The sequence below is a fragment of the Elaeis guineensis genome, chromosome 15 (assembly GCF_000442705.2).
Source record: "Elaeis guineensis isolate ETL-2024a chromosome 15, EG11, whole genome shotgun sequence".
NCBI lineage: Eukaryota > Viridiplantae > Streptophyta > Magnoliopsida > Arecales > Arecaceae > Elaeis > Elaeis guineensis.
The window spans coordinates 58,127,473-58,154,310 of record NC_026007.2 but is presented as its reverse complement, the minus strand read 5'-3'; positions in this window follow the sequence as shown (position 1 = coordinate 58,154,310).

The following is a 26,838-nucleotide window of genomic DNA, read 5'->3' as shown; positions in this document are numbered from 1 at the left end:
CAGCATAGAAATATCATTTTCAATGAGGAGAATATCATCTACGTACAATACGAGAAATGTTATTGTGCTCCCATTGATCTTTTTGTATATACAAGGTTTCTCTTCATTCTTGATGAAACTAAACGATTTGATTGCATCATCAAAATAAAGATTTCAACTCTGAGAAGCTTGCTTTAAATTATATATAGATCTTTACAGCTTGCAGACTCTGTGATCACTATCACTAGATGTGAAATCCAAAGGCTGCTCCATATAGATATATTCTTCAAGCTATCTATTCAAAAAAGCAGTTTTCACATCCATCTATCAGATTTCATAATCATAATAAGCTGTAATAGTAAGCAGAGTGTGGATAGATTTTAACATATCTACGGACGAGAAAGTTTCTTGATAGTCAGTACCCTCGTGCTAACTATAACCTTGTGCTATGAGCTTAGCTTTATAGGTCTTTACCTTACCATCAGCACCTATTTTCTTTTTGTAGATCCATTTATCCCCAATGGGTACTATACCCTCAGGTGGATCCACTAAGGTCCATACTTGGTTCGAGTGTATCGAGTCAATCTCTGACTTTATTGCATCTAACCATTTCTCAAAATCGATGTCAGACATCACCTTGTCAAAAGTATTAGGATTATTACCATGACCCTTATCTCCCACAAAAAATATTTTTTTAACTTCCTCCATGAACATACCCATATACCTTTCAAGAGGTCGAGAGATTCTGCTAGATCTATAAAGTGGTAGAGGAATATCGACCACTGACTCATGAATAATGGGTTCTTGAGGATCTATAGCTCTTTGCTCTTCAGAGACCTTCTCTTCAAGCTCAATTAATCTCTCACTGCCACTATCTTGGATAAATTATTTTTTTATAAATTTGGCATTCCGACTCACAATCATATTATGATCTTATAGAAAGTAGTAGTATCTAATTGATTCTTTTGGATACCTTATAAAATGAGCCATTACAGATTTATCTGCTAATTTATTAGCCATCTGTCTCTTGACATAGGCCGGACATCCTCAAGTCTTAAGATAATCTAGACTCGATTTCTTACCATACCATATGTCATATGATGTGGTAGGAATAGATTTTGATGGAACCCTATTCAATAGGTGAATAGTAGTTATTAAGGTATGTCCTCAAAGATATAAGGATAAATCAATGAAGCTCATCATGGACCTGACCATATCTAATAAGATCTTATTCCTCCTTTTGGATACCCCGTTGAGCTGAGATGTTTCATGAGGAGTCTATTGAGAGACTATACCATTGTCCTTAAGATATCTTAAAAATTTTCGATGAAAATATTCACCTCCTCGATCAGATTGAAGAATCTTAATGGATTTGCCTGTTTATTTTTCTACTTCATTTTTGAATTTTTTTGAACTTTTCAAAGACTTTAGACTTGTGTTTCATCAGATACACGTACCCATACCATGATAGATCATTGATAAAGGTGATGATATATAACCACCTTTGACCTGCACATCAAATGGCCCACACACATCAGGATATATCAGGACAAGTAACTCGATAGCCCTTTCCCTATGTCCTATAAAGGGTAACTTGATCATTTTTTTTAAAAACAAGATGCACAAGCTGGGTATGACTCTAGATCAAAAGAACCAAAGATCCCATCTCTTTTCAGTTTATTTATCCTATCCTCTTCAATATGGCCTAGTCTATTATGCCACAGGTACTTCTGATTAATTTCATCTCTGGATCTCTTTTGACCTACGGCACTCACTATTTACTCATTCAAATTGATATTTGCATCAATATGCAAGTGATATAGACTGTCAATTAAAAGATCACGTATAATCAATTTATTTTATAAATTAATAAAATAAAAATATTTATTAAAATTAAATTCAAAATCATCTTGTGCTAGTACAGATACGAAAATCAAATTTCGACTAGCTATAGGAACAAAATAACAGTCTTTTAAATCTAATCTAAATTCTGATGATAATTGGAGAGGATAAGTGATAATAATTTCTGCAGTAATTTTTACTCTATTGCTAACCCAAAGAATCATGTCACCTTTCCTTAATCTTCTACTTTTTATTAGATATTGCATTTAGGTACATATATGAGCACTTGAACCAGAGTCCAATACCCAATTAGAAGTAGAAGAAATCATAATATTAGATTCAATTACGAGCATATATTTTGGAGATTTATCACCCTTTTTGATCTTCAGGCTCTCCAGATAGAGTGGACTGTTCCTCCTCTAGTGGCCGTCAGCATCATAGTGCAAACACTTTCCCTTTGCTCCAATCTTTTTTGAAACATCCTTCTTTGAATTACTCTCTTTCTTCTGCTTCTTAGTGGATTTATTCTTATTCTTCCAATCAAATTTTTTTTTAGTCAAAGAAGTTTGCTCCACAGTGAGAATAGTGCCCCTTGAACTCTTCAAGATTTTCTCCGTAGTGACCAACATGTTGATCAGTTCGGATATAATGCAATCAAGTTTGTTCATATGAAAATTTATAATAAATTGATTATATGAACTAGTAAGAGATTAAAGGATCAAATCCATCTATAATTTTTTTTGCATATCAAGTTCGAGCTTCCCAAGCTCCTTAATGTCCTTGATCACTATCATACAGTGCTCATGAACTGACTGTCTTTCGTGTATCTTCAGATTGAAAAGTCTCTTGGATACTTCAAAGCACGTTGTACAACTCTGCTCACCATACAACTCTTATAGGTAGTGATCATAGCCCTGACAGTGGGCATATGCTCATGCTGGCTCTACAACTCATTTGTTATGGATGCCAGTACATAGCACTTGACCTGACTGTCTTCATCCATCCATTTTTTATAAGTAGTTCTTTGCTCTATAGTAGAATGGTTTGGTAATACTAGGGGTTTTTGATCAAGTACATGACTTAATTTTTCAGAAATCAGGACAATTCTAAGATTTCTTAGCCCATTTTTATGGTTTGTTCTGGTCAAATGATTAGATTCAAGGATGCAGGCTAAAGGATTTGAGGCTGACATTGTTTAACTGCAAGAGTAGAGATTCAAGTTAGACTTTTATATTTTAAATTATATTTACTTCTAAGAACTTTAAGATGCAAACAATAACTTTCACGAATTTTTCAAATCCCTCTACTCCTTGGATGGGAAACAAAAATCTTAAACACGATAACAAAATTTTTAATGGATGCTGCGATCTCATCGATGACATGTACCTCACCTAACAGTTATTGATAATACGTATACTGATGTGTGGATAACTTTTTGTTTAGATGATTCTCTAAGCATGTTGCAGCGACTTGGTCTCTAAGTCATGTGGGCTCACCTAACAGTTATTCATCATACTCCTTAGTTAAGTCCGATCCACCGTTCACAAGCAGGTGCAAGACCGTCATTAGGACCCTCACCTAACAGTTATTGGGCCCAACCCCATCCTTTACTCTAGAGCAACTCTTTGCTAATAGAGTGGTTGTATGTTTTCAGTACAACTAACCTATTGTGACTAGTCGAGAATAATCAACATCAGTACCATGCTTGCACATCTACAACGGTGGAAGACCTATGGACTTAATATTTTTGGAAAGATTTAAGTTTAGGTCTCATCTAATTAGTTATCATATGATCAATCTAATTGGTATGGACTAAACCAAACTATCAAGCAACCTTATCTAGGACTCAATCTTCCAAATTGGCTAGATAAGTGGAGATCGATGGGGATCCCCCCATTGCTTTCCTTAGATATCAATAAATTAATCATGTCAGCGAATAGAACCAATTAAATAATCATCTCTCAATTACTTATCTTAGACACAATAGGTCAATTGATCCAAATAGGTTAGCTTAAGCGAATCAGGCTCAAGCCATCGAGCTGAATTAGGTTCTTAGATTAATCGATTCTACATATGAAATTTAATCGATTTGATGAATAATAATTGCTTGATCTTATAACTTAATTGAGCTAATTTCAATCAATACTTGATTTGATTTGATCAATTACTTAATCAAATTAGACCCATTATATTCAAATCAAAAATCCTAGATGCAATCTGATTACATGATCTAATTTTTGATTTTTTCATGAACAAAACTCTTATGCATAACAATAAATTTTAGGTTCTAAAATTAAATTTTAGATCTAAATTTTTTGTATAAAAAATAAATTTTAAATCATAAAATTAATTTTTAGATTTAATATACAAGCACATATCTCATATATGTATGTAAAATTCAGATCTAAATAAAAGTTCAGATCATAACATGATGCCATATATCTCATATACAAATCATGAATCATATTAAAAATAATTTTTAGACCTAAATATGTTATCACATATCTCATATATGAATCATAAATCAAATCAAATTAATTTTTAGATTTTATGTATGTATCTACATATTGTATAAACATGAACTAGAAACCGTTCTAGAATAAAATTCAGATCTATGCATACTAACACATATCAACTATATGATCTAAAAATTAAATCTAAAATAAATTTTACATTCAAAGTAATCATCTATATATCTCATATATTAAGAAAAATCAGATTTTAAAACTCTTTTCAAAACATGTGTGTCAATTTCAGGTATATGAAACCTATAGTTGTGATACCACAGTTGAAATTTCATGTCAGAGCATGCATGTATGTTTTAAATTTTTTTTTTCTAAATAATATAGTAGAATAGAAAATTAAAATTTCTTTTAATCTAAATCATGCATGCTTAAAAATATAAAATATAAGGATCTACTTTATATGCTGAAATTGAATAAATGCTGAATTTTATACTAAAATTGAATATGTGATCGAATCACATACCTATTTCATAATTTTTTTTTTTCAAATCTGGATCTGAAAGAGAGTAGATTCTTTCTTAGCTGCACAAGTACTCGACCTCTATGGATATCCACTTAGGATCAGTCTGGAACAGTCCTCTTTGGTGTTGATCTTTCTTCTTTAAGAACAATGAGCCTGCGAATCTGAACGAAATCTGGATCGCGATCAACTCTTTGATCTTTTTCTTGATCTTTTCTTCTCTTCTTCTCTTGCTTTTTTTTTCTTGATTACGAAGCAATCAAGGCTTGAAAACCAACAAGCAAGGGGATGCCCAAGCTCCTCTTGGGTGTGGATATATGGGATGCCCAACACTCTTGGGTGTTGGGACCCTAAGGGAAGAAGAGAGGGAGAAGAAAGAGGGGGCGTGGGGACCTTCTAAAGGAGGTGCGGGGTGCTGGAATTTAATACTAAGGAGCCTTAGGGAAGACCCCTTTAAATAGGCATAAATCCTATTCAAAATCAAACTACCACTTAATACAAATTCTACTTGCATTAGAAATCTTTATTCCTTTAGTTATTTGACCCCCTTTAGGAGATCCTGTTTGCGTCAACTATTGGAGCCTTTATACCTATAAATCACATGTCACATGGGGCCTAGGGAATACCCCATGCTGGTCCCACATGCCCTCTAATGGGTGGACATGCCCAATTTGATCAAATCAAGTGGCGCCCAATCAAAACTATCAAAAAAATTGATTAAGGTTTTGAATCCTTAATTCATTTGATCCAAAATTCTAGACATCTGATAATTAGAGCCCAATGAATCTAATTCATTTAGATTATTAGCAGATAGTTAAACTTGAATTAATCTTATCAAATAATAAATTCAAATGCAAAGAAAAAATTAGGTTTAACCATGTGCTAGCAAGGTTATCCTGAACCCAATAAAATTTTTCTAAATCTAATTGAGACTTCATATGCTTAATTATTTATTTTAGGTCTAATCTCTTTGTTGTGTGATCCCATAGATTCAATTCTATCTGATAGTGAGATATATAATGATCTTTATCAAAGTATCATCGAAACTCTTTTTAATAGATTGGAACAATTCCACTCTAACTCATCAAGGATTGTCAATACTGAGCAATCCTAGTGAGCTCTCACAATCTACCAGTGACACCTAGCAATATGTAGTGGTAATCCAATAGAACCAAAAAAAATCTCAATATATAGTTAACATGTAATTCAGTCCCTCTATCATGAGTCCCGACTAGATGACAGATCATGGATAAATCATCAAATATCATCATCAGTTATATGATAGATTCGATCAGCTCAAGTCTAATTACGATCTTTATAAAAAAAAATTTTCATCAATCATACTGCTGTAGCCATAGACTCTCGGACTTAACCTTTCAAATCTTATAGGACTACTCCTTTCTATCAAGATCGATAGATTTTATCTAGATACGTATCCTATTTCTATAGTGGATCAATTATTGTCAACATCCACTATAAGGACTCATTGAGATGCGCATCCTACTCCTACAGCGGATCAACTATCACCAACATTCACTATAAGGGCTCATTGAGATCATGTTTATGTATCAATCAAACTCCAACAGTCTCACTGTAAGCAATCGTACCATCTCAAATCAAAAAATCATTCACACCACTACAGCATCGAGATAATCACCAACGATCGAGTAGAAATTCAAGTGATCTCTCATATGGTCATGCTCAGTACTAGTTGTTCTCTAACAACTACCCATACTCGTCGCTCTGTGTCTTTACACTGTAGATCAGAGACTCATCTATCCTGAAAGAAATGATTTGTGTACCGGTCTATCTGGTCGATCACCATCCTCATGATGATACTATGATCAAAAGTATTTAAGAATTAAATACATGTCTCTAATTCTCAACACTTTGAGAATATATATTGAAATATTAATTTCAAAGACGATTCAAGGACACATCACACTTGAATAAAAAATAAACTTATCTTTTTATTGATCAGATCAATATATTAAGTATAAAATTATGTCCTAGCTTTATTATAATGTATCAGCCATATTGACTTCTAGTATATACATCTAACGGACCATCTACCAGATTAGCTACGATTATGTAAGGCCACACACCAATCTAAGAGGACTGATGATTACTTAGATTTATAGGTCATGATAGATCGTGATAAGAATTTTAAACTATACTTATTAAGTTGTTACAGGATCTGATATGTATATTAAAACTAACATATTTTTGAACTATGTAGGTAGATTATGCAAAGTATGTTATTATGCGGTACGACGATGACCCATCTGCTCAGCCCCTCTTTGACCTTGAGAGATGGCTCAGGATCACTGAAGGGGTGAGTAGGAGCCAGGTCATAGGATTCGATCATAGCTTCGACCCTCAAGCGATTTAATACTCTTCAGCATCCTCACAGGCCTCGATGTCTCAGACTTGGAGTGATGCACATGTAGAAGAGGTCATGCAGAGGCTTCTAAGCCAGCGATCTTAGAGCTTCCAAGATCTCATCCGTAATACGCTCGTGGAGATTCTCCGAGACCCATAGCTGTATGGCCAACTGGGCTTATTATCCCAGCCATTACATCAGATAATTCTATTAGTGTTATTATTTATTTTAAGTTTTCGTATTTAGAAGCTTCACATATTTAGGCTTGAGTTGGAGGAGATCTAGGGGCTAAAATTTAATCTAACCATCCAATTGATAGGCCGACATGTTTGTAGCTCTGTATCATCGAATGAAATGCATAAAAATAATCTGTTCAAGAATTGAAAGAGTGTATCGAAAGGTATGCCTTCGTATCAAAAGATACACCTTCATATTGAAACTTATTAATAATATTTTATTTTTCTTCATTTCAAGATGCTGAGACATCCGACTCTCATCCACCAGCTACTGAAAAAGAGTAGGAGGATGATGAGGAGGATCTGACTTGATTATCTTTTATTTTGATGTATTGTATTTTTTTTATACTGCTTGTAAAATTATAAAATTTATATTTTTAATATAATATGATTAGTTTTTTATTTATGATTATGATATTATTTTTAGATTTTAATTATAACAAGTGTTAGGAACATAATTGATTGTGATTAATTAAAATAAAATTTAAAAAATATTATTATAGATTTTTTAAAAAAATAAAATTAACTATCACTGACAGCATTAATGATGGCACTTACTGGCACTAATATTATTAGTGATGGCATTAGCGACAAATAAGCTGTCACAAATTTTTTAATTTTTTTTTTTAAAATTTGATTTAAAAATAAAAAATAAATAATGATAAAATTTGACCGTCATAAATGCCGTCACTAATAGCTATTGTTAGCGATGGCTAAAAAATCCATCTCTAATAGTGGTACTTAGCGATAAGGGTTGTTTCGACTACTAATTAGTGATGGTGTGCTATCGGTAATACTATTACCCATGGCAGAACCACTAATAGCGACGGCAATTAGCCATCGCTAATAGCAAAATTTCTTGTAGTGCACCTTTCTCCACACCAAACTCTCTCCTTTAGGGCATCCCACAAGTTGATCTTATCCCCTTTAGGATAGGATGGAGTTGTATTGGATTAGGACTCCTCCTTATGATGTGCTGCCCTTCCCTCTTGAGCGCCCAACCCTTTTCACACCAAACCAGAATTATGGTAGAAAAATAAGGGCATGAAGGCCCTTGGGGCATTGGGATTTAATGGCTTGATCTCCTCCTTGGATTTGGTTAAGGGATGGTTCAAACCCAAATAGAGATTGGAGTCCAAATTAGTTTGGGTTTTAACATAAGTCAAGTCCAATCCCATTAGACTAATGAAACCCAATCCTAGTCAAATTCAAACCATATCTAATCAAATTAAATCTGATTTAATTTGACTAGGATCTAATCTCAATATTTGATCAAATTAAATACTATGCAACAATTGTAATTTAGTCTTCCTATAACTTACTAACTCTTAACAAGTTCTTAATATAACTTTTACATTTAAGTCCAATCATTAATCAAATTGATAATTAAGACCATTTATGATTTGCGATTCGAAATCATGATTCAACAATCTGATTAGTAAAGATCTCCTTTGTTTGTGATCCTGTTAATTCTATTCTGTCTGGTATTGAAAAATATTTTGATCTCCAATAAAATATCATTGAAACTTCTTTCGATGGATTGGCGCAATTCCAACTCACAAGTTGAGAATTATTGATCATCAAAATAATTCTCGTTAGTCTCACGATCCACCAGTGATGCCTAGCAATATATAGTGACAATCCAGCAAAATAGAAGAATGAATCTTTAGGTATAGTTACCATGTCATTCGGTTCTTCTATCGTGAGTCCCAACAAGACAGAGATTATAAAAAACTTATCAAATCCCATCGTCTGTCATATATAAGATTATTTGACCTAAGTTTATTTGTAAAATCTGATGAAAACTCTTTTTCATCACTCATACTGTCCTGGTCAAGATCTTCCAAACTCAACCTCATAAATCACAAAGGACTACTCCTTAACTACTACGGTCAATAGATCCCATCCAGGTGCATACCCTATTCCTACAATGAACTTACATGATAAAAAATTAAGATATTAGCGACGGCCATTAGTGATGGTAAATAAACTAACACTATAAGAAATTAAGGTGCATACCCTATTCTTATAATGAACTTACACTATAAGAAATTAAGGTATTAGCGACGGTCATTAGTGACGGCAAAAAGACATTGCTAATAAAATATATTGACGATGGCATTACTGATGGATATCGATGGCAAATATTTCATCGCTAATAAATTTTTTACCAATGGCTATTAGCAATGGCGATTTTGTCATCTCTAATAATAGTTTTTATCGATAACAAATAGCAATCAAAAAGGCAACCGTCATAAAAAATATTTATTAAACTTATTAGTCATGGTGGAAACAGTATTAGAGATGGCACTTGTGATCTCTAATAATCATTAGTGATGGCACTATTAGCGATAAAATTAACCATCATAAATAAAATTATTTATTAAACTTATTAGCAACGACTGAAAGAGCATTAGCGATGGATATTGTCGTTGCAAATAATCATTAGCGACGGCACCATTAGAGATGGAAATTATTATCATAAAAAATAAAAAAATCTATTTATTAAACTTATTAATAATGATGAATAATTATCTTCATCATTTATTATCTAAATAATTATTGTAAGAGTATCGTCATAAAAGACCACTTCGATCTGATAGTCCTAACTATGTCGATCCATAAAATTTAATTTCATCGATCATGAATGATCACATGATGATCTGATAGATAGAGATCATCGATAGATCTAAAAATTTATAATAATGATCTCAGTGACATTTGTGACACACTTAAAATTTTACTTCAATCGGATATCATTATCATGGTCAATTTAGTACGGAATGATTTCAATCATTAAATAAAAAATAAGTGATTAAAAGACCAAACGATGTCTGATTAAGATTTAGATAAATGGTCTTTATTACTACTTTAATTATTTATATGGTGATGATCGTAAAATTTAAATCACGCGTATATGAACCATTCACGTTAAGTAGATCTTACAAAAATGTAAATATAATTACTTAAGGACTTTAAGAATAAGTATTAAAAGACATATAGTTTTGGATCATTCATATACGTGTGATTTGAATTTTACAATCACCATCATATAAATGATCAAAGTAGTATCAAAGATTATTTATCTAATAAATTATTTTATAATCGTATGTTATTTGGCCTTTTGATCACTCATTTTTTATTTAATGGTTCCAATCATCCCACACTAAATCGACCATGATAATAATGTTCGATTGAAGTAAAATTTTGATAGTTGCTATAAATATTATCGAGATCATCATTGTAAATTTTCAGATCCATCAATGGTATCTATCTATTAGATCATCATATGATTATTCGTGACCATCGAAATCAAATTTTAATGATCGATATACCTGAGGCTATCAGATTGACGTAGTCTTTTGTGAAGATACTCTAACAATAATTACTTAGATAATAAATAATGAATATAGACTTTAAATTTTAAAATTAATAATTTTTAAAATATTAATAATTTTTTAAAATATTAAAGTTATTAGCGATGATTTTTAGCAACAGCATTTCTATCGTCTCTAATATAGTATTAATGACGACAAAAGCCATCGCTACTAATTTTAAAATTTTTAAAAAAAATTGATTATAATTATAATTAAATTAATTAATTATCGATGATTTTTAGTGATAGGTATACTTGCCATCGTTAATAATTTTGAAAAAAATATATTTTAGAATTATGAAAAAAAAATTTGGACAAAAGTATTAACGATGATTTTCTCTTTTTAGCGATAAAATTTTTGTCACTAATACTTTTACGACGGCATTAGTGATGGCATAAAACCATTGCTAATAATTTTTAAAAAAATTATTTAAAAAATTATGAAAAAATATTTTTTTTGATAAAAGTATTAGTGATGGCTCTCTATTTTTAGCAATGAATTTTGCCATCGCTAATAATTTTACCTACAACATTAGCGACAATGACTTGTTGTTGTTAATACTCTGCCACATATACTAAAGCACAAGGGAAAAATTTTTTCTCGTGCGCTTCTCATCTCTCTCCTCTTCTCTCCTCTCGTCGATGCCCAAACCCCCCTTCCCTCCTCTTGGCTCATCCTCTCCTCTCCTCTCGCCGACGCCCCATCCTCTCACTGATGCCTAAACACCCCATCCTCTCGCCAGCACCTCATCCTCTCACCGGTGCCCAAACGACCTGTCCCTCCCCACCCCATCCCTCCGGCATCCTACGGCCTCGAGCCCGCATCACTCTACGCCCACGACCACCACGTCCTTGCTGACCTCGATGTCACGAGCCCGACCCTGCAACCCTAAGCCTGCATCTCTCCATGCCCGCGACCGCCCCGACCCCACCGGTCTGACCTTGTGGACCTGAGCCTGCATCCCTCCATACCCACAATCGTCTGACCCCATCGGCCCCGACATCGCCGGCCCGACCCTGCAGCCCCTACCCCACTACCCCCAACCCGCAGCCCTGCTCTGCCAGCATGACCTTGCGGCCCCGACCTGTGCTGCCTCCTATGGCCCCATCCCCACGTCCTCATCTCCACGATCGCATCCCCGAGCCGGCATCCCGTCTCCAACCCGTCGTCCCATCCCTCAGTCCCTGTGCGCCAACCTGCTTTTTTTTGTGAGTATTAGCGACAGCTAATGCCATCACTAAAATTATTTTTTTTAAATTATGTTAATTAAGTTTAATTATATATTAAAAAATAATTAATTAAATATTAATTTAATTAAATAATTAATTAATTAATTAATTATAAGCACGAGACTTAGGTCTCAGCATGCAGAGCGCTTGGATCGAAGGAAGGTGTCAGGCAACATTGCAAACACAAGGCCGGGGCGTGCCTTGTGCGCTCGAGCCTCGAGTCCTAGCTAGCATCTAAGACATCTAGCCCCATGCACCTTACACGCTCAGGCCAAGGAAAGATGCTAGTTAGTATTGTGAATATGGAGTCGAGGTATACCTTATGCGCTCGGATCTCGGATCCCAATCGGTGTCCAAGGTAGCCAGTCCTCGTGCAAGGGCTGAGTGCATACTTTATGGCATCCTATAATTAGATGTTAATTTAAGTAATTAATTAGTTGTTGATTTTTAAAAAATTTACATTGCATGAAACCATAGACCCATCTGTTGCTTAATGCACATATTCTATTATATCCATATATTTATATATTTTTGTATGGATGAAAAAATTATGTACATTGATCAATTGATTATCCACCATGGATAGTTTAGAAAATATAAGTAATTATATAGATTATTACAGTAATCAAATGGTATGCTCAGGATTCGAAAAAAATTTGGACAGTATTTTTTTTTAGTTCTCCACACACATCTTTAGTGGTATGGGGAGAACTAAGAAAAAATGCTATCAAAATTTTTTCGATCCCTGTTGCATATTATTTGATTACTATAATTGATCTATAAAATTAATATATTTTTTGAATGGGATAAGACCTTATATACCTATTAGTTGATGATAGAATATATTTACTATGTAAGTCATTTTGAATGATAAAATAATTACTTAGCAGTTGCCTTGTATTTATGTATATGCAGAATTCTTAGATAGTGTGCCATAGAGCATAGTTGGATGGACTGTCGAATAGTCAATGGGATGATTTCTGTTGAATATAGAAAGGATGTAGAATACTTCTGTGATTGTACTTTTAGGAATGTAGCACTTTTACATCAAGGACAGCCTCGTTACTCTTATAACAGATATGGCAATAGAAAAATATTTGATAGAGATATAATTATTATTTATTAATATAACAGTAGATTTATGCCCCACTACAAGGATTGGTACCTACATGAGGAGACATAGGAGAAAATTACAAGGGTTAGAAATGAGCAAGACAGGGACACAGATAGAATGGTAGATATGGTTATGGATGCGGCTGGATCTAAATTTAATTGAGATGTGGAAGATGATCCAAAAGCTGACAGTGGTGATTTTTACTGTACGCTGAAAGATGCTGATGAATCACTATGATCGGGATGTGAAACACACACTATATTATCAGATGTATCAAAGTTATTGAATTTGAAGGTTGAGTTTAATATGACAGTCAATTGTTACGATAGGATAGTAGCAATATTAAAGAAGATGCTACCCAAGGATGAGAAGCTTGTTGAGAGCTTTTATGCTTTAAAAAAAATAATGAAAAGATTAGGCATGAGATATGAGAAGATAGATGTATACTATAATGATTGCATATTTTTCTACAAGGATGATCAACTAAAGAGTTCATATGACGTATGCGGTGAAGCTGATTTAAGCCGAGACAAGAGGGTAGAAATCAAAAGGACATATCATGTAAAGTTCTTTGATACCTTTCACTCACTCCTATGCTTCAGAGGCTCTATTTGTCTAAGAGTACTGTCAGACAAATGAGATGGCACAAAGAAGAAATTCGCAAGTACTTCAATATGATAAGTCATCTATCAAACAGCAAGGTATGGAAGTAATTTGATGCTTGTCATCCTTTATTTGCTCAATAATCAAACAGCAAGGTATGAAAGGCTTTATACCATTCAGTCATACAGCGGCCCTTTCTTTATGTTGGCCAGTCTTTATTGCTCCATACAATCTTCTGTCTGGGATGTGCATGAAAGAAATAAACATCTTTCTTACATTACTCATTCTTAGACTACGACATCTTGATAGAAGCATTGATGTATATCTATGACCACTTATTGATGTACTGAAATTTTTATGATCTGATAGCATACGTACTTTTGATACATCGAAGAAGCAAAATTTTGTAATGAATACTGCATTGATGTGGATCATTAACAATTTTTCTACTTATGGGATGCTGTCAGGATGGAGCACTTATGGGAAGCTTGCATATCCCTATTGCATGGAGAATACAAAATCATTTTAGCTTGAGTATGGTCATAAGCTCTGTTGGTTCGATTGTCATCATCAATTTCTTCCTGAGCATCATCCTTTTCGAAAGCAGCGGGACAGTTTCAAAAGGAATAAGATAGAGAAGGACCATACAACCCTGCATCTCAGTGGTATGAAAATTTTTCAGAGGATATCCCAACTAGATGAAGTCTAGTTTGGCATGCTATTTGACAAGCAGAAGCCTCGCAGGTTCAGTAGAACTCATAACTAGATAAAGCGAAGCATCTTCTAAAAATTGCCGTACTGGTCCAATTTGATCTGTCATAATCTTAACGTCATGCATATTAAGAAGAATATATTCGATAATATTTTCTATACTATTATGGGTGTCAAGGGTAAGACGAAGGACAATCTCAAAGCTCAAGCAGATATGAAAAATATATGCAAGCATCCTCAGTTAGAGTGGATTGAGGTGTCAACCTAAAAAATTTTTGAAACCGAAAGCATCTTATATCTTAACAAGGAAGCAGTTGAAAGATGTTTGTGAATGGTGTAAAAGTCTTAAATTTTTAGATGGTTATACAAGTAATCTAGCTCGATGCATCAATGTTAAAGATTAGAGATTTTATGGGCTAAAGAGTCATGACTGCCATGTCTTCATATAATGATGACTCCCATTGGCTTGGTGTGATCTCCTTCCCAACTCTATATAGAGTTCTTTGACCAAACTTAGCCTTTTCTTCAGAGATATTTATGCTATCGAACTATCCACCAACTACATCTCCAGTTTTGAGGCTAGCAGTGTAGAGATCATATGCAAGTTAGAAAAAATATTTTCTCCTAGTTTCTTCGACTCTATGGAGCACCCCGTGATTCATCTGGCATATGAAGCTAGGTTGAAGGGACCAATACAGTTGATGAACACTTGAATTACATCACTAGAGGTATTAAATATTATAATAATTGATGTTATTTTATAAAAATTGGATACTCTAAAGTCTATTTTGTAGGTATTGGGAGTTTGGGTACATAGGATTCAAATTGGACTCAAATCGGATCAGACTTGAGTGAATCAGGCAACCAACTTTCATTTCAATATGAATGCGACTTAAAGATCAAGGGTCAAGAAGCAACTCAATCAAGGATCTAGATCAGAAGATAAATAGAATCAAGTATGAACACGACTTAAATCTTAAGGGCTCGGATTAAAAGATCACTTTTCATGAAAATCTAGTATGAACGCGACTTATTGATTAACGGAGGAGAAGCAATATGAAGATCCAAGAGTTCTTATTGATGCTCCCACTTCTCTCCTCTTGAAACCTTAGCCTCCACTCTATAAATACATGCCCCCCTTCTCTTCCAAAGAGACATCAGCCCCCTTGTGGGAATCATCTCCCTCTCCTTCCCATAGCCTTAGGTTCCACGCCATAGTCCTTCTTTATGCCAACTCTATCTTCCCAAATTTTTAGTCGGTCATAGGTACAATTTTTTTTCTTCAAATTTTGCCATCCTAAGTCCCCATCAGTCTCCTACAAGTCATAAAAATTTTACATCCAAAAGCCTCCAAAAAGTCCTTCAAATCTTTCTCGCTTTCCAACCCTGCAGACTGCAGTCTAAAAATTTCAGCAACTTTCTTCCACCTTCCAACCTCTTCCAAACCCATTTTTCTCAACCTATTCTCCACCAAATCTCTTTCTCATACTGCTGAAGGTCTTCTCCAAGTCTCAAGAATAAAATCTTTAGAGTCCAGAACGCAGATCATAGTGAAGAATCTTTCGATGGTCGACTAGATATCACATCTTAGGAATTCGCTGGACTACTTGTAATGACAGTATTTTTATTTTTTATTTTTTTATATTTTTTATTATGTAATAAAAAATTTAATTTTTTTATTTTATATTTTTTATTTATTTTACATATGATATGAGTCTTTGAATAACCTATGACTACGTAGAAATGGATCGTGATCTAAGGATACAATCCATACTCAGTGAGATAGGCTATGCTTAAAAATCAATCATAGATTTATTGGTTTGTGTATCTAAATAATTTTGACTAACCTATAACTTTAAGAGATAGGCCGTGATCCAAGGATACGGATCGTGCTCTTTAAGATAGGTTATATCTTTATTGATTAGATACCAATCCAAAGCATGTTAAGAAGAGTACCAGCTGTCTAATAAGAAAACAGTAGAGATCCTGAGAGTCTATTTTCATACTTGCATCCAACCTTTAATTAATTTTTTTTATTTATTTTTTATTAATTTAAGTAATTTTTTAATCAGTATTTATACTGCTATCTAACCTAAAACTAATCGACTCAATCGTAACTAACACAATCTCTGTAGATATGATTCTGAATCACACTATCTATATAGTAGTGAATTAGGTTTATTTTTGACCGTCTACGACAATGATCAAAGTTTAGCACTATTGTCGGAGATCATGTTTCAGTTCTTTTGAGTTTAAAAAAAATCAAAAATATCAGCAAAAAAATTATTTCTTATTTACTGTTTTATTTTAATTGTATATTTTTACTCTCTTTAAATTTTTACCTTATATTGCTTTTCATATGTGGTAGATTTACTGCTTTCTAGTTAGAGTACTTCAAAAAAATTCTCTACTTTCTATAACATAATGATTTACTACTTTTTATAATTTAAAATAATTTACTGTCTTAAAAATAGATTTGATTGCTTGCTTTATTTGTAGGAGACCTAGTTGCTTTTTAATCTTAGTGTAATTTACTTTCCATTTAATTAGATTATCTAAATCTTTTCAAATCTAATCAACTTAATTAAAACTACTTTTTATTCTTCTTACATTATTTAATATAACATAAAAAAAATAAAGATACCACATAACACTTAACTAAAATAAAGAAACTAATTAAAACTTAAAAGCTTCTTACTTGTATTGGATATCCTTGCTTTTTGCATTGCATATTTCTATAAAATACTCTAAGGGCACTTCACCCAATTAAATAAGATAAGGTGAAAATTTCATCATTCTTTCTTGATCCACAAATCATAATCCTATATTTGCATAGACCTAAGCCTCTAACTTAAAATTAATTAGATATTGACCCCTAAAGACTCTCGAGCTCAATAAGATAAGGAACCCTCAGAGTTGGATAGGATGAAGGTTAGTTAGTTTAACTGACATCTAGAAAAGTGGTTCAAAGATTATATTCCAAAGAAAGGTGGTTCATTAATTGATTCCATTCATTTATCTAATCAATTTAATTGGTGTCTAAGAAAAGTAATAGGGGGACCCCCACCAACTTTATACTTATCGGCTAGTTGAGTGTCTGATCTTTTACTTAGAGTGTTTGAAAGTGACCTCAGCAGTTAGAAGCTATCTAGATTTAGGACAATCCTTAGCTAGGATTGATTGACCTATTTGATTGCTAATTGAAAATATCTAATCTAAATTAAATTCTTCACATCTATTGTCTCTAGGTTTAGGACTTTCTTAGGGTTCTCATCTTTAGAACTTCTCTTTTTCTTCCTCTTCTCTTCTCTTCTCTTCTTCTTCTCTCCCACTTCCTTTAAATAAATAAATATAAAAAATTAAAACAATCCAAATCTACCATATAGCTTCATCCCTAAAATATATAATAGAAAAAGCTATCCCTAAAAAAATTTCTCAGGACCTACTGCATACACGTTGGGATCCTTTTGGAGTAGATGATTTTGATCTAGATGGGTACATTGAAAATATGCACACATTACTAGAGCCATCAAATTTTAACATCACTCCGCCATGGGCTGAGAAATATGAGCTTTTATCTATAATACCTACTCCAATAGCTTTCTTTTTAGAATCACCATTGGTCCTAGAACTAAAGCCACCCTCAATCATATCTGAGTATGTATATATAGGACTTTATGACATGCTCCTAATAATCAGTGTATCGGATCCAACTCCTAATCTACAAACCTAATTTAGAAATATTTTAGAAGAATATATAGAAACAATTCTCAATAAATAAGAGACTGAAAATGGGATCGCAAATAATCTTCTGAAAATTGACAATAATAGGGTTGTGAACTACTTTTTGAAAATTGGTGATAAAGAAATAATGGACTTTATCAATAATAGAGTGGCAAGCTGTCTTCCTGAGATTGGCAATCCAAAACTATTGAAGTTTGTCAATCTCATATTTGATACAGGATAGACAGAATCATGAAGTCTGACTCAAGACTTTAAACTTAGCACTTGTTAGGAGGCAACCCAATTTTTTAGGAATAATCTTAATAAAAGTCTAGCTGAAGACTTTAAATTTAGCACTGGTTGTGAGACAATCCAATATTTTATTTTTCAGTTATCTATTTTTTTCTAATTTTGTAGAAATTTAATAAAAGACCACTAGCCAAGTTAGGGGGAAGCACATCTTCAGCATCCTATAAAAGCTCATTGGAGTGCAAAGAAGAACCTACGAAAATATATCAGTGGTATCCCTCCTTTTGCACCCTTTTTAAAGTTTTTTTTCTTTCATTGAGGATAATATCAATTAAATTGAGAGGGACAATAATAGAATTTTTTTTTAAATCCTCGAATAAGTTAGTATTTAGTGTTTAGACACCTGATTATGCTTAAAAATTGAGTTGAACCAAATATTTTTTAAAAAAATAAATTAATACACAGATCAGAGAGTTTGTGAGATATTAAGAGATCAAGTATTAAAAAAATCCAATAAAGAATTAAGTTTAGAATATAAATATTTTTTTTAGGAGTACTTCTAATTCTTTCTATCCTTATCAAAGAAGAATTTACCTCTTATGAGCAAGCATAGAGTAACTATATATTTCTTTATAAAAAAATAAAATAAAATAATTTTCAAGTACTTCTCATGTAGTAATCGATCCTTAGGCCTGCAAATGGATCGGGTCGGACTGGGTCTTGAGTGATCCCGACTCGATTTCTTGATCGGGTCTTGATATTGGACCCATACCCATCCTAATAAAAAATCAGATTGGGTCGGGTCGGGTCCATGGCCGAATTTATTGATCCATTGGGTCATTCGGATCGGATCGGGTCCATATATAACCCAGTCCCAATTCATGAAATGCGGGTTCGATTCGGGTCTAATTCAGGTCGGATCGGGTCATGAGTTTAAAAATCTATATAAAGTGGAATTAGAGGTCACATCGACAGCAAAATAGTATGGCCATATCTATCTTTTCATATAGATATTCTCTCCTCTCTTCCCACGTCTTCTCACTTCACCATTGATAGTGGATATTGTATACCATCCCTAAGGCAATAGTAATGTACAACAGTAAACAAGTAACTGAATATTTTAATTATGAACAATTGTTGGTATGTCCTTAGTTTACTTTATGTTTATGGAAGGACTTTTAGAAATGTTTCGAGATTAACTATAAGAATGGTATTTCTTATGCAGTGCATTAATGATCTTGTGCTAGTGTGACAGTATTAAAGATTTTAGTAAGAGATTTAAGAAAGAATTTGGGTGAGTCACTCTTTTGGCCCAAGCCTAAATTCTTATTTGGATGAGTCATTCTAACTGAGTTCGCATCTTATATTTGGATCCAGTTCAGGTCGGGTCAGATCGGGTCATATATCTTGAGATCCAAATTAACCCAAAAATCTCCACGGATCGGGTCGGATCCAAATTCAAAAATTCTAGACCCGACCCGGAAAGATGAACGGGTCATATTTTTGAACCCGACCCAGCTCCATGGGTCTTTTAAATGGATTCGGGTCGGGTCTAATCGGATCGGGTCGGGTCGGATCACGAATCAACCCGATCCATTTGCAGCCTTATCGGTCCTTTACCTAAGCAAGCATTGAGATTTGCATCAAAAGATAAGAAGGGCAAAGAAGCTCGTTATAATGCTAGTCTTAACTTGTAGCCTGCTTCATTTAAGCAAGTAAGTTCGAGAGGTATTTTATATCTAATACCCTAAATTTATCTGATTTGAGAGTCATTGGCTGAAAACTCGCTATAGGCACTCAATAGCAGTACAACATTAAAAAAAAAGAGCAAAGTCTAAATATTGATCTCCCACTGAGTAATCGGACCTCTTCGCCTAAGTAAGCATCATGATTCGTATCAAAAAGTAGACAATGTGAAGATGTTTTTATAATAAAAGATAAATGATTTAGAGATATTGGTAGAAGCAATTTAGAAAAAAATTAGAAAAGATTTAATGTTCTTCACTCAATTCTTATATTGGTTAAGTACTAATAACCTAATGACATACCTAACTCTCGCTCTACTGAACATCAATGATCCTTTGAAAAAAAAATTTCTCGATAAAACTTGAAACTCTAAGCTAAAAAGGTATCTAGCATTAAATTTTTTCTTTACTCGAGGACGACTAAAGTTTAAGTTAGGAGGTGTGATGAACACTTGAATTAGGTCACTAGAGGTATTAAGTACTGTAATAATTGATGTTATTTTATAAAAATTTTATGCTCTCTAGTCTATTTTACATGTAATTGAGAGTTTGAGTTCATATGATTCAAATGAAATTCAAATTAGATCAGATTTGAGTGAACCAGGCAACCAACTCCCATTCTAATGTGAATGTGACTTAAAGATCAAGGATCAAAAAGTAATCTCTTCAATCAAGAGCTTCGATTAGAAGATAAATGAAATCAAGTGTGAACATGATTTAAATCTCAAGAGCTCAGATTAAAAGATCACTCTTCATGAAAATCTAGTGTGAACACGACTTATTGATTCACGGAGGAGAAGCAATATGAAGATCTAGAGATTCTTATTCATACTTCCATCTCTCTCCTCTTGAAATCCTAGCCTCCACTCTATAAATACACACCCCCCCTTCTCTTCCAAAAGGACATCAGTCCTCTTATGGAGATCATCTCTCTCTCCTTCCCATAGCCTTAGGTTCCATGCCACAGCCCTTCTTCATGCCAATCCTATTTTTTCAAATTTTTAGCTGGTCATAGGTACAACTCTTTGTTCTCAAACTTTGCCATCCTAAGCCTCCATCAGTCCCCTACAAGTCATAAAAATCCTACATCCAAAAGCCTCCAAAAAGTCTTTCAAATCTTTCTCTCTTTTTAGTCCTGTAGACTGCAGTCTAAAAATTTCAACAACCTTGATCCACCTTCCAACCTCTTCCAAACCCATTTTCCTCAGTCTATTCTCTACTGCTAAAGATCTTCTCTAAGTTTAAGAAAAAAATCTTCAGAGTTTATGATGCAGATCGTAGTGAAAAATCTTTCGATGGTCAGCTAGATGTCACATCTTAGGAATTCGCTGGACTACTTGTATTGACAAAATTTTAATTTCTCTATCTTTTATATTTTCTTCTTATTATGCAATAAAAGACTTAATTTTTTTTCTTTTATTTTATATTTTATATTTATTTTACATATGATATGAGTCTTTGAATAGCCTATGACTACGTAGAGACGGATTGTGATATAAGAATACGACCCATACACAACGAGATAGGCTATGCTCGAGAATCGATCATAGATTTATTGATTTGTATATCTAAATAATTTTGACTAGCTTATAACTTTAAGAAATAGGTCATGATCCAAGGGTACGGGTATTGCTCTCTAAGATAAGTTATATCTTTACTGATTAAATATCAATCCAAGGTATGTTAAGAAGAATATCAGCTGTCTAACAAAAAAATAATTAAGATCCTGAAAATCTATTTTCATACTTGCATCCAATATTTAATTTATTTATTTATTTATTTATTAATCTAAGTAGTCTTTTAATCAATGTTCATACTACCATCTAATCTAAAACTAACCGATTCAATTATAACTAACACGATCCTTGTGGATACGATCCTGACTCACACTATTCACATAGTAGTGAATTAAATTTATTTTTGACCACCTACGATAGTAATCAGTAGTATAGGTGGATGTATCCATTTGAAAGATACATGCACAGTCTCAAGAAGAAGGTGAAAAATAAGACCCGGATCGAAGGTTCTATTGTGGAGACTTATATAATAGAAGAAATTTTAAATTTCAGTCGATACTACTTTAACCTCAATGTACAGACAAAGCTGACTCAAGTGGATCGACATGATGATGGTGGTAAGGGATCAAAGGTGGAGATCTCAATATTTGCCTATCCTGCTCGTGAATTTGGGTACGAGATTCATTGGGTATTGATTGATACTGAACTTCGATAGACGGAGACATGTTTTGCTAAACTGTGGAGCTCGACCTATATGTTAAGTAAATATCCATCATAATCTCAACTCTTTAATCACTTATCATCCTGTACTTATCTTATACATGTATAGGCAATATGATGAGATACTAAAATGAAATAACCTGATGACAAGTAAGAAAAAAATTTTCACTCAATGCTCATAGAACTTTATAAATTGATTCCATCAACTGGTAAGCGACCATTGTCATTTTTTACCATTTAATTTTTCTCAATTTATTTCTTTCATAATATGTAGGTCATGCAAGACAACGAATCTATACCTAAAAAGCTAAGATAATTAGGTTATAGGCTAACAAAGTACGTGACATGTTATAATAGCTGTAACATAAAAGATTTCAAATTTCACATGCAGTAATATGGAGAACATAAAAGTACAATGAATAGTAGTATGTGTATAAAGGGCCGCTGGTTTGATACCGAGGCAGAGAGTGACTATTATGGGATTCTCAAAGAAGTGATCAAGTTGACCTACTCCTTAGGTGATAATAGTATCATTCTGTTGAAGTGCTGATGGTTTAATACTGATAATTGTATGAAGACTGATCCACGGTATGGGTTTATTGAAATCAAACATAGATCAAAAGCATATGTCAATGACCCCATAGTGCTAGCCAAACGAGCTGCTCAAGTATATTATTCTCTTTTTCCATCAAGGGAGAGAGGAAGAAAAGATTGGTGGGCTGTATGTAAGATTAAGTCTTAAGCCATTTATTACATGCTCGAAGATGAAGAGCTTCAATTATCAGAATGCTTTCAGAAGGATGAAACATTATGATTTCATCCATCTTCAATAGATGCTGAGTTGGATGCTCTAGAAATTCTCGTGCATGATGGCCAACATGAAGAGGTACATTTAACTGATTTTATTTTAAAAGATAATCTTATCTAAGAAAGAGAAGAAGAGGAAGAACAAGAAGAAAAGAAAGAGGTGGAAGAAGAGAAAAAAGTGGAAGAAGAGAAAGAATCGAAAGAAGAATTCGAAGGGTACCAGACATCTGAAGAGGCCGATGAGTAATATTAAGTATATAATCCTTAAATTATTTTAATTATTTATCTTACATCATTTTAAATCTTGTATTGCCATCTATAATTATACAATTAATTTGGTGAATCTATTTATTTTTATTTTTAAAAATTATACATCATGTTTTCAGAGGCTGGAGCCGTGCCAGCAGAGGACAAAGCTCTCGAAGAGAGAGCGATCATGCGGCCAGCTCATAGAGTTCTGCACATCTCACACTCTATGGTAAACTCTAACACTTTAGATATTCTCGTTTGTGTTATTTTATCCTTTGCTAACTAATATAATATTCTTTATATTAGATATTTTGCACTCAGATTCAGATGACAAGGGGTCACTAGTGACCCCACAGTCACGCACCAGTGACCAGCTTTCAAACACAGAGGCATGGTAGAGGACCCATTCAGCTTGTAGCACCTCCAACTTGGCCGAAGGATACAGAGCTCATCCACATTCAGAGCTGATCATAAATACTATATCTTTACTGAATATGTTTAAAATTTAGCCATTATAAAGTCTAACATTTATTGATCAAAATCAATTTTGCAGCATATTTACAAAGAGCTCCGTACCTCGTGTGATTATCAGGACCATCAGACAATTGATGCTGGGGCCGACAAACGAGTTCTTTAGTTGGCCATCGAGGGCTCGTGATACAGCCTGAGAGATGTTCCTGATAAGTCAAAGATGTTTAATTTAATAATTTATGGTAGGTTTGTATTCTATTTATTAATACACGCTTGCTTCTACTTGCAGGGGTACTACCGATTCTTATCTTCTCAGGATGAGGCTAGCCACCTGATCTTTGAGCAGCTGGCTACACATAGGTTTCGAGATGGGCTACACAGCCTACGGTAGTCCACCATCAAGTATTCTAGTTCTCAGTCACCATCAGACTGAAAATCCTACAGGGATCATTGGATGCGGGTGGATGCATGAGAAGCCCTCTATAATCAATGAAATAGTGAGGAGTATGCCAGTAGATGGCAAAGGATCCGATAGAATTGGGCCACCTAGCAGGATCTGATCAAGCATACAGACGGCTCCATCGGCATATATATTGTGGCTGATCGATTGGTAAGAAATCTATACCAAAACTCTTCACTAAAACTATAAAAATTTATATATATATATTTTAATTAATTTAATTTATTATTTACTTATTATAGATACGGCAGTTGGATTATCGACTAGGCCAGCTATAATTGGAGGCCACACACCAGTCTAGGAGGACTGGTGATTATTTAGATTCTAGGTTGTGATAGATCATGGTAAGAATTTCAAACTGTATTTATTTAGTTGTTATAGGATCTAATATATATATTAGAAATAATATGTTTCTAAACTATATAGGTGGATTATGCGAAGTACGTCATTGTGCGGCATGGCGATGACCCATCCCTCAGCCCCTCCTTGACCTTGAGGGATGACTCAGGGTCACCGAAGGGGTGAGTAGGAGCCGGGTCATAGGATTCGGCCACAGCTATGACCCTTTAGTAGCTCGATACTCTTCGGCATCCTCACAAGCCTCGACATCCCAGACTTAGAGTGATGTGCACGTAGAGAAAGTCATGCAGAGGCTTCTGAGCCAGCAATCTCAAAGCTTCTGAGATGCCATCTGCGATATGATCGTGGAGATTCTCTGGGAGCCACAACTGGACGACCAGCTGGGCTTGTTGTCCCAACCATCACATCATCAGATAATTCTATAAATAAATTTTTTTACTTGTTTTAAGTTTTCATATTTAGAAACTTCATATATTTAGGTTTGAGTCGAAAAAGATGATCTAAAAGCTAAAAATTCAATCTAACCATCCAATTGATGGATTGGGGGTATCTATAGTTTTGTATCATCGAATGAAATATGTAAGAATAATCTGTTTGAGAATAAAAAAAGTGTATCAAAAATACACCTCCATATCAAAAGATACATCTCTATATCAAAATTTATTAATAATATTTTCTTTTTCTTCATTTTAGGATGCTGGGATATCTGGCTTTCATCCACCAACTGTTGGAGAGAAGTAGGAGGATGAGAAGGAGGACAATAAGGAGGATCTGGGCTGATTTTCTTTTATTTTGATGTATTATATTTTTTTATACTACTTAAAAAATTATATAATTTATATTTCTAATATAATATAATTAATTTTTTATTTGTGATTATCATATTATCTTTAGATTTTAATTATAACAGATGTTAAGAACCATAATTGATTGTGATTAATTAAAATAGATTTAAAAAAATATTATTAAGAATTTTAAAAAAATAAAATTAACTATTACCGATGGTATTAGTGACGGCTTTAGCCATCGCTAATAACAAAATATTATTATGAATTTAAATAAATAAAATTAAATATTATTGTTGGCTAAAGCGACTACAGCTATCGCTAATAATTATTAACGATAGCATTAGCGACAAAAAAGCCATCGCTAATTGATTTTAATTTTTTTTTAAAAATTTATTTAAAAATAAAAAAATAAATAGTGACAAAATTTAGCCATTGCTAATAGCCTTATTATCGATGGTTAAAATTTCTTCACCAATAGTCAAATTTTTTGTAGTGCTACTGCAGTCAACATGCATCTCAAAGTTCCATATGGCTAGGAGATTGAGTCATGGTATAGTCAAACTATAGCAATCTTATTGTGAACAGCCAGACACCGTAGGTTTAAGAACTAATCACACCACTACAGTATTAAAAATGTCATTGATGAGTGAGTAGACATCCAAATGACTTCTCATATTGATCATGCTTAGAATTTTTATTCTCTAACAAATACTTATACTCTCGCTCCAGTGTCTTCATATTGTAGACTCGAAACTCGTCTATTTTAAGGAAAGCGATCCGTGCATCAATCTTATCGCATCAATCACTATCTCCATGATGATCTTTCGATTGGGAGCAATTTGAGAATTAACCATCAATGACATACGCCTCAAATTCTTAACTCTTGAGAATATATGTCATCATCTTGTTAATTTTCTGGATGATTCACGAACACATATATGAAATTAACTACCCAAATTAATTAGATCGAGTACAAAATTATGTCCTAAAAAAAAATCAATGTATCAGCTTAATTGGCTTTTAGGATATACATCTAACAAGTATTTTGGAAGATAAACTGGAAACTCTCTCTCCTAGAAAAAGTAAAAACTTTTAACCAGTTGGTAGTCAATAAGAGAATTCTAACAGCTGAAAATCTGAAGAAAAGGAGGTGGAAAGCTCTAGAATTTTGCATACTTTGCAGTGAAGATGAAGAAAAAGTAAATCACATCTTTTTGAATTGTTTTTATGCTAAGCTTTGTTAGATGCAGATTACTAGCAACTCATAGGCACCACCATTACCAACAGTAC